Genomic DNA, 10,364 nt, shown 5'->3' on the forward strand with positions numbered 1-10,364 from the left:
CTTCTGTCTCAGGCATCTTCTGAAACTTGAGGGAGGACTTTCCTGCTGGCCCAGTGGTTAGGACTGCACGCTTCTCATGTAGGGGGCCCATGTTCAATCCCTGGTCAGGGAAGTTGCACATGCCACAAGGTACAACCAAGAAAATAAATAAAAATAAAGATCCATATATCTTTTAAAAAAGAGAGAGAGAGAAACTTGAGGGTAACCAGCAGAGACTTGGGCTCAGTTATTCACTTGTCCCTTTTCACTGGAAGTCTGGCCCGTCTGGTGATTCTGTCTCTCCAACCTTAATGAACTGCCACAGTTGCTGCTGGTCTCTTTGCCTCTCGGGGCCTCTTCTGTGGCTCTGTTCCTAAGCTCGGACTCTGGCCTCGAATTTCCCCAAGGAACAAAGGTGCTGGAGGATGTCCCCCGACCTGTGTGTAAAGTTTCCCCTTAGTCGAGACTGGATCCTCTTAAGTCCAGTCCCTTCAGTTGCTTGTTGATGCCTCCGAGTAGGGCTTTTATCCTGTACCTGCCTGCCTCGTGGTTTTCAGCTGGGTCTTTGGCCTGCTGTAAGTACCCCCACCATACTCAGAACCAGGAAAAAGTGTTGAAAAGGTCTGTCCTTCCTTCTCTTTAGAAGAATGTCTGAACAGGCCTTTGCCTGATGTATCAAGGTAAGTTTCCAGTTCTTCCTATGTATCAGAATCACCTGAGTACTTTTTAATAAGTAAAGATTCAAGGATTCTATTCTGGACTTACTGAATCGGAGTTTCTGAGAGTGAGACGAATTTGGCTCTGTGTTTTAAAAAACTCTGCAAGTAAGAACTTCTGCCCTGACCTTGAACAAGTATTGGAGACTGGGTTTATCCTCCCTGCCTTAAATAACTGCAAAGCCTGAAAGACTATATGAAACAATGGTTTTTAAGACATTGGACAATAGGGTAGGGCAATGGTGACTGAAACGAGAAGTAAAGTGGAACCAGCTCACTGCCCCAGCCTACTGCACTGAGACATGCTCAGACCTCAGCCCCAGAGCCCAGCAAGATTATTGCTCAGTTGAGGATGCAAAAATCACTGCTGAGAGAGAGCAAGGTATCTAGCTGACATTTGCAGGACAGGGAACCAGAAAGGGGAAAGATGCATCTATCTAGAACCCCAGGTGTCTGCAGGCTGTGAATGAGTATTCATCTGCACGTGATTGAGAACAAATTAATTGGGGAAAAAACCACCAAAATAGAGCACGTAAAACTATTCCCAGAGCTCTCATATGAGTGGAAGTAGTATCTGTTTCCAGAAGCCAGAATGGAAGGCTCTCAACACCGTCAGCTTTGGGTAGAGTCCACAGTAGGGTATCATCTTAGTATTGAGGCTGTACTTACCCTTTATTGGGGTTAGGAGAGAGATTTGATGCAATAATGGCTGAAATACTCCCAAATTGAATGAAAACCATGAATCCACAAACTCAAGGAGTTTAATGAAGACCAAGCACAATAAACAAAACCATAACCACACCAAGGCACGTCATGCTAAAGTTACTGAGCATCAGTGGTAAAGAGAAGAATCTTAACATTTACCAGAGGAATAAAAGACACGTTATATATAAAGTGAAAGTCGCTCAGTCGTGGCCGACTCTTCGCGACCCCATGGCTGACTATACGGTCCATGGAATTCTCCAGGCCAGGATACTGGGGTGGGTGGCCTTTCCCTTCTCCAGGGTTCCCAACCCAGGGATCGAACCAAGGTCTCTCACATCACAGGCAGATTCTTTACCAGCTGAGCCACAAGGGAAGCCCACTTTATATATAAAGCTACACAGAATTACATTAGGCTTATCATTAGAAACGATATAACCGAGGAGAAAAGAAATCTTTAGAATATTGAAAGATTAAAATCGACCTGAAATTCTTCATTCAGAAAAAAAAAAAAAGTCTCTTAGGGATGAAGGCAAAATAGCGAGTTTCTCAGACACATAAAGAAAAGGCTAAGACAGTTATCATTACTGACCTGAATGGCCAGAAATGTGGAAAACATTTCTTCAGAAAGAAGAGGAAAGGGTATATCCTTTATTAGATGGAAATGTTGGTTTGTATAAAGATAGTACTAGAAATGAGAAATGTGTGGATAAGAATAATTTTTTAAAAAATCTTATGATTGATTTAAAGGCAAATTAAAGACAATACACATGGAGCTTAAAGCATAAGTAGAATAAAGTGGATGATGGTGTTGTCCGGGGAGATGGAAGTAGCTGTCATAGGATTTTACACTACACATACAGTAAGTGCATAATATTTGCAGGTACTGGGGTAAGCTGAAGATGCATATTATAAGTTCTAGAGCACCCACTACAAGGGATAATAATAAATCTGAGGTATAGTTACTAGTCCAATACTAGAAATAAAATGGAGTCACAAAATTATTCAGTCCAGAAAACAGGGAAAGAAGGAAAAAGGAGCAAAGAACAGAAGAGACAAATAGAAAACTGTCGCAAAAATGACAGATTTAAATTCAACCTTGTTGGCAATTATATTAAATATATATGGTATAAACATCCAAGTAAAAGGTACAGATAATCAGATGGGGTAAAAGTATGAGCCAAATGTGTAGTGTCTATAAGGAAGAAATTTTAAATACAAAGACAAATTAGTAATAAAGAATGAGAAGAGATACACCAGGCAAACATTAATCAAAAGAATACTGGAGGAAAAAAAAAAAAAAGAATATTGGAGGGACTTCCCTGGTGGTACAGTGGTTAAGACTTTGCCTTCCAAAGCAGGGTGTGTGGGTTCAGTCCCTGGTTGGGAAGTTAAGATCCCACATGCCTTGTGGTCAAAAGACCAAAACTTAAGACAGAAGTGATATTATAACAAATTCATTAAGATTTGAAAAAGAACACTGGAATAGATGTATTAATATAAAAAAGGTGATTTTAGAATGAGGTTTATTAACCAGGAATAAAAATGGATATTTTAGAATGATAAAAGGGTCAATTCATCAAGAGGATTTAACAATCATAAATGTACGTGAAACTACTTGCAGACCTTCAAAATAAGCAAAAAAGGAGAAGACGAAAAGAGACAAATCTACAATTAGAGTTAAAATTTAAACAGTCCCATATCAATAATTAATCAAAAACATCAGTAGAAAGAAAATGAGTAATGATATAGAAAACATGAGAAATAATGTCAACTAACTGAGATTTATAGAACATTGTACCAGCAACAGAAGAATCCACATGCTCACTAGTGTACACAAAATATTCTGGGTCATAATAGACTATATTCTGGGTCATAAAACTAATTTTACTATATTTAAGATGATTGAAATTGTACACAATGTGATCTCTGATAAAATGAAATTAAGCTGGATATTAATTACAGAAGTGTATCTGGAAAATCAGCAAATGTTTGCAAATCAGGCAACACATGGGTCAACCAGGAAATTAAAAGAGAAATTAGAAAGTGTTTTAGTGAATAAAAATGAAACATATCATAATGTGCAGCTAAATCAGTGCTTAGAGGGACATTGAGAGCACGAAACAGTTATATTAGAAGCGTGGAAACAAATCAATTAATCAAGCTTTTACATTTAGAAATTAGAGAAAGAAAAGCAAATAACCCCATAGTAAATGGAAGGGAGGAAGCAATAAAGAGTTGCAATCAATGAAATGAAAAGCAGGGAGGCAAAAGAAAAAATCAATGAAACTGAAAGATGGTTTGCTGTAAAGATTAATGAAATCAATTAAACTCTAAGGAGACTGGCCAGGAAAGCAAAAAGATAAGACATGAATTAGCAATATAAAGAGTGAAAGATCCAGGAATTTCCCGGTTGTCCAGTGACTAGGACTCTCTGCCTCTCCAGCAGGAGGCACAAGTTCAGTCCCTGGTTGGGGAACCAAGATCCCACGTGCTGTGCCGGAAGGCCAAAATAGATTAAATATAAAAGAATGAAAGATCCTACACGCATTAAAAGAGTAAGGAATAATATGAACAACCTTACACCACAGCATTGAACAACTTAGATTAAATGGGAAAATTCCTTGAATGACATAGTCTACTAAAAGATATACAAGAAATCATTCAAATAATCCTACATCTATCAACGAATTGGAGTTTATAGTTTTAAAACCTTCCACAAAGATACTTCAGGCATTGTTCTCACTGGTAAATCCTACCAAACACTTAATAAAACCAGTTATACATAAATTCTTCCAGAAAATTGTAGGAGAATATCTCCCAACTTATTTTCTGAGGCCAGCGTTACACTGATTCCAATACTAGACAAAAGCATTACTAAAAAAAAAAAAAAAGTCCTTCCTGAATGTGCATGCACAGATGCAAATTTCTTTCAAAAGTTTTAGCAAATGGAATCTGACTATACGTAAAACAAGTTGCTTCAGTTGTGTCCGACTCTTTCGACTCCATGGGCTGTAGCCTTCCACACTTCTCTGTCCATGGGATTTCCCAGGCAAGAAAACTGGAGTGGATAGCCATTTCCTTCTCCAGGGGATCTTTCTGACCCAGGGATTGAACTCCCCTGAACTTTGCATTTAAAAATGGTTAAGATTGGGGGTTTTCTGCTGGTCCAGAGGTTAGGACTCTGCACTTTCACTGCTCAGGGTCTGGGTTTGATCCCTGGTTGAGGAATTAAGATCCCATGAGCCATGTGGCCCAGCGAGCATGACCCCACCCCCAAAATGATTAAGATGGTGAAGTTTATGTTATGTGTATATTACTACAGTTAAAGATAACTTTTATTTCTATATACCAGCAGCAAACAATTAAGAGATGAAAATAGTCATATCAAAACTATGAAATACTTAGGAGTAAACCTGACAAATAATGTGCAAGATATGTTTATTGAATACAAAATACTGCCAAGAATATTAAAGAAAGCCTAAGAAAATAGAAAGATACATCTTCTTGATTGGAACATTCAATATTGTTAAGATGTCAGTTATCCCCAGATTGATTTATATATTCAGTGCCCTTGAACTCATAATCCGAGCAGGATTCGTTTCTACAAACTGACAAGCAGATCCTGAAATTCTCTTGGAGCTCCAAAAGATGTAGAAGTGCCAGACAGCTTTGAAAATGAAGAGAGTTGAAGGTGTTTTACTGTCAGACTTAATGACTTTCCAAGTTTTCTCCCACAACACACATCAGTACTGACAGCTACCATCCTATCACATAGGTCTGTTGTGAGAGTTTAAAGCTGGTTGCTATAGTCACAGCACTAAAATAGTCTGCATTATATAATAAGCACACTTGTTAGGATTGTTATTATTGTGGTATTGTAATGTGCATTTTCCCTGATCACTAGTGGGACTGACCTTTTTTAGAAAATACATCTATTGGCCATTTGAGTTTTCTGTGAAGTATTTTGTTCTAATCTTTTGCGTTTTTCTGTTGCATTACTTGCATCTCTCTTAATTCTGCATATTTTCCAGGTCCCTGTACATGTCAGTTATATATGTTGTATATTGTTTTCCCTAGTTTTTAATCTTGTCATTTCACTTTTCTTAATGGTATCTCTAGATGAACAGAAGTTCCTATTATAAAATTTTTATGTACAAGTGTATATATATATATATATATATAAATTTATATAATATAAATTACATAAATCTTTTCTTTTTATCATTTGTGTGGTGATAGTTTTCTCCCTTGTCTTTCTTCTAATCTTGCAAAAGAAATACTTTCAAATTGAGAATATTTGCTATAGTTTTTGAAGATACTCTTAATAAGAATGAGGAACTTCCCTTATATTTCCACATTGCTAAGAGTCTTTATTACCAAACGCTGGATTTTGTCAAATGCCTGTTCTGCAACTAATGACATTGTCATTAATTTTTCTCCTTTAACCTGTGAAGGCAATGAATGGCAGCGACTGTTTTTCTAATGTTAAATCCACTTTGCATCCTGGGACAGACTCAACTTGGTCATGATATTTTATCTTTTTATAAATAGCAGGATTTACGTGCATAAGTAAAGTGTTTAGGATTTGTGTGATTATGTCCACAAGTGAATCTGATCTATCAGTTTCCTGTCTTGAATTCTTCTTTCATATTTTGGTATCAAAGTTGTGCTTGTCTCATGAAATGAGAAAGGATAGTTGCTTCTTTTTCTATTCTCTAGATGGTTTTGTAAGGTAAAATTATCTGTTCTTTAAACATTTGGAAAAATTCACCAGTAAAACCATCCAGACCTAGTTTTTCTTTGTGGAAAAATGTTTGCCTACTAAGTTATATATATATATACACACACACACACATATGTATACATATATATATATATATATATATCCCATCTGCCACGGCTAAAAGCTGGTGTAGCCAAATAAATATATACAAAAAAAAAGAAGTAATATCTTTTGGGAGTATTATGACAGTATGTGTTCTGTAAGTCCCCAGATGATGGTGTTAGAAGGATAACAAAACGAATCCAAGACTTCCCTGGTGGTCCACTGGTTAAGAATCACCTGCCAATGCAGGGGACAGAGGTTCGATCCCTGGTCTGGAAAGATCCTACATACCACTGGGCAGCTAAGCCATGCACTGCGGCTACTGAAGCCCGTGCTCTACGACAGAAGACAGCATCTCAGTGAGAAGCCCATGCACTTGCAACCAGAGAGTAGCCCCCGCTTGCTGCAACTAGAGAAAACCTGCACCAGAAATAAAGACCCAGCACAGTCAAAAATAAATAACTAAAATTTTTTAAAAATGCAAATTCAGAAGTATCCATCTTGTTGGGGTGGATTCCTTCCCCCTTGGTAACTGAGGATGTCCCAGGGTGTGTAATCAACCTACTACCAAGTGGCAACTGACATCCTTGGGAGTTGGTACCATACTGGGAAGCTAAGGATTGTTGTCACTGGTATGTCAGACACTCAGCAGTGGCAATTAGCTCATGATACAAAAGGCTGGCTTTGATGAGGGCAAGTCCTTATTGATGAGGTTTTGCACAGCTTCTGTATTGACACCATTACCGCTTTATTCATGAGCAGGCACTGATATGGTCAGAAAAGGAAGCTGACCAGCATTCGCAATAAGTCATCTTGCTAAACTGATTTTTATGAGCCTTCTTCACAGTGGAGGACCCTTGGTAAGCATTTACCTGGGCACCAATTAGTTGCATCGTTTTGGCCCAAAGCTCCTTGCCAGCAAGCTCTCCACCATGGTCATTCCAAGTCACTGGTCATCTGGTCAAGACACTAGCCTTTGCCCAGGTATCCATTAGTTCAGGCTAATCTCTTCTGCTGGTTAGAGCAGATACAGAGATGTGTTGCTTAATGTTCAGCCCCTGGGAGGATTTTTCTGCCTCCTTGTCTTTGAAGACAACTCTGAGAGGGGCTCCGTCACAAGCACCATCTCTCAAAGAGGCTCAAAATAGTTTCTCCTCAGTCAGAGACACAATAGTGTCCACAGTCAAGCAGGGACCAGAGTGTAACATGAGCAGACATACAGCAAATATGATCCATTTGCTCTCGAAACAATTATCTTTCAGGACCTGTTCAGGCATAGTCCCTATTATACATACATATTACTTTTTTTGATGTAACACCTCTGGGCAAGAGTAATGTAACAGCTAATTGGACCAGCTAACACCTGGTCCATGTAAGGCAGCATAGGTTACGTGCTGTCTAATGACCCAGTTGCAAGCCAAACGCTGTTTCTTTTTTTAAAGAAAAATTTAAATTTTATGATAAAAACATAATTTTGAAGAAGAATTGCTTCTTTAACAAACAAAAAACAAGCACTTTGCTTGCTTCAAGAACTTGAGACAATTCCTTGTGCAGCATATTACTTGTTACTAAGTTGCTCTGTCTTTCCAGACACTTTGATGAGGAAAGGCTGGGAGCTGGAAACCATCAGCTACAGGTGCCTGGTTCTCCTCCGGGTGTAGTTAGGACCTCTGCAGGCCAGGATGCTTTTAGCATTCCAGTCTTTCATGATCTGGCATTGTCTGCTTCTGGAAACTCATCTCCTGACCTCTGTTACTTTCATCCTTGCTCCAACCACATGGAGCTACTTGGGCATTTAAAAATGGACTTTAGGACCTCCCTGGCTATCCAGTGGTTAAGATTCAGAGCAGAGGTTAAGACTGCAGTGGGAGTAGGTTCAATCCCTGGTCAGGGAACTAAGATCCTACATGCCACACAGCACAACCAAGATAGATAAATAAAATGGATTTTAGAAGGACTATTGAAATTCTTTCAGAAAAAAAAAAAAAGAAACTCCTTCAGGAAAAAATTGTTTTAAAGTAGTCTGCCAGTGTTGATAAACCCTTGATTAAGGGAAATAGAAGGTTTGAGCAAAATGCCAATGATTTTGTTTACTGTCTTTTGAAAGAAACTTTTTGTTGTGAAATATATCAAACAAGCACTATAATAGAAAAATCATATAAAACATATGTGCAATTTACAGAATAATGATAGGATGAACATCAGCAGCACATCTCTCCCTCTGTCTCTCCTTCTGAAACACACACAGACACCCCTAAATATAATCAGGTTAATAAATAGAATATTTACTGTACTTTTAATGTTTTCCTCCTTTTCTTCCTCCCCAAACTCCAAGAGACTACTGTTGATGCTTCTACATTTCCTCCTTCTGCACCTTCTATTACTTAGGTTTGGGACTCATTGGACAGATCCTCTTACTTTCTCACTTAGTCTAATTTTCTGTCTCTTTGTCTTTTTTCTAGATTTTGGGGGGAAATTTCCAAAACTAATTTTCCAATACGTTTTTGAGCTCCTCATTTCCACTAACACGTATTCAGTTTCTAAGAGCTGTTTTTTAGTTTCTTAATGTTCCTGCTCATAGCATCCCTTTCTTGTTTCATGAATATAGCACTAACTTTATCTCTCTGAGGATATGAATAAGTCCCCTCCCCCTGGTTTTTTTTCTCCTTGCGTGCTCTCTGACAGAATGTGGTCCATTGGAGAAGGGAATGGCAAGCCACTTCAGTATTCTTGCCTTGAGAGCCCCATAAACAGTATGAAAAGCAAAAAGATAAGACACCGAAAGATGAACTCCCCAGATCTGTAGGTGCCCAATATGCTACTGCAGATCAGTGGAGAAATAACTCCAGAAAGAATGAAGAGATGGAGCCAAAGCAAAAATGATACCCAGTTGTGAGTGTGACTGGTAATAGAAGCAAGGTCCGATGCTGTAAAGAGCAATATTGCATAGGAACCTGGAATGTTAGGTCCGTGAATCAAGGCAAATTGGAAGTGGTCAACCAGGAAATGGCAAGAGTGAACATCGACATTCTAGGAATCAGCAAACTAAAATGGACTGGAATGGGTGAATTTAACTCAGATGACCATTATATCTACTACTGTGGGCAGGAATCCCTTAGAAGAAATGGACTAGACATCATAATCAACAAAAGAGTCCGAAATGCAGTACTTGGATGCAATCTCAAAAATGACAGAATGATTTCTGTTCGTTTTCAAGGCAAACCATTCAATATCATGGTAATCCAAGTCTATGCCCTGACCAGTAATGCTGAAGAAGCTGAAGCTGAATGATTCTTTGAAGACCTACAAGACCTTTTAGAACTAACACCCAAAAAAAGATGTCCTTTTCATTATAGGGGACTGGAATGCAAAAGTAGGAAGTCAAGAAACACCTGGAGTAACAGGCAAATTTGGCCTTGGAGTACAGAATGAAGCAGGGCAAAGGCTAATTGAGTTTTGCCAAGAGAACGCACTAGTCATAGCAAACACTCTCTTCCAACAACACAAGACAAAACTCTACACATGGACATCACCAGATGGTCAACACCAAAATCAGATTGATTGTATTCTTTGCAGTCAAAGATGGAGAAGCTCTATACAGTCAGCAAAAACAAAACCGGGAGCTGACGGTAGCTCAGATCATGAACTCCTTATTGCCAAATTCAGACTTCAATTGAAGAAAGTGGAGAAAACTACTAGACCATTTAGGTATGACCTAAATTAAATCCCTTATGATTATACAGTGGGAGTGAGAAATAGATTTAAGGGACTAGATCTGATAGACTGCCTGATGAACTGTGGACAGAGGTTCATGACATTGTACAGGAGACAGAAATCAAGACCATCCCCAAGAAAAAGAAATGCAAAAAAGCAAAACGGTTGCCTGAGGAGGACTTACAAATAGCTGTGAAAAGAAGAGAAGCAAAAAACAAAGGAGAAAAGGAAAGATACACCCATTTGAATGCAGAATTCCAAAGAATAGCAAGGAGAGATAAGAAAGCCTTCCTCAGGGATCAGTGCAAAGAAACAGAGGAAAACAATAGAGTGGGAAAGACTAGAGATCTCTTTAAGAAAATTAGAGATACCAAGGGAACATTTCCTGCAAAGATGGGCTCAATAAAGGACAGAAATGGTATGGA

The sequence above is a fragment of the Dama dama genome, chromosome 32 (genome assembly GCF_033118175.1).
Source record: "Dama dama isolate Ldn47 chromosome 32, ASM3311817v1, whole genome shotgun sequence".
NCBI lineage: Eukaryota > Metazoa > Chordata > Mammalia > Artiodactyla > Cervidae > Dama > Dama dama.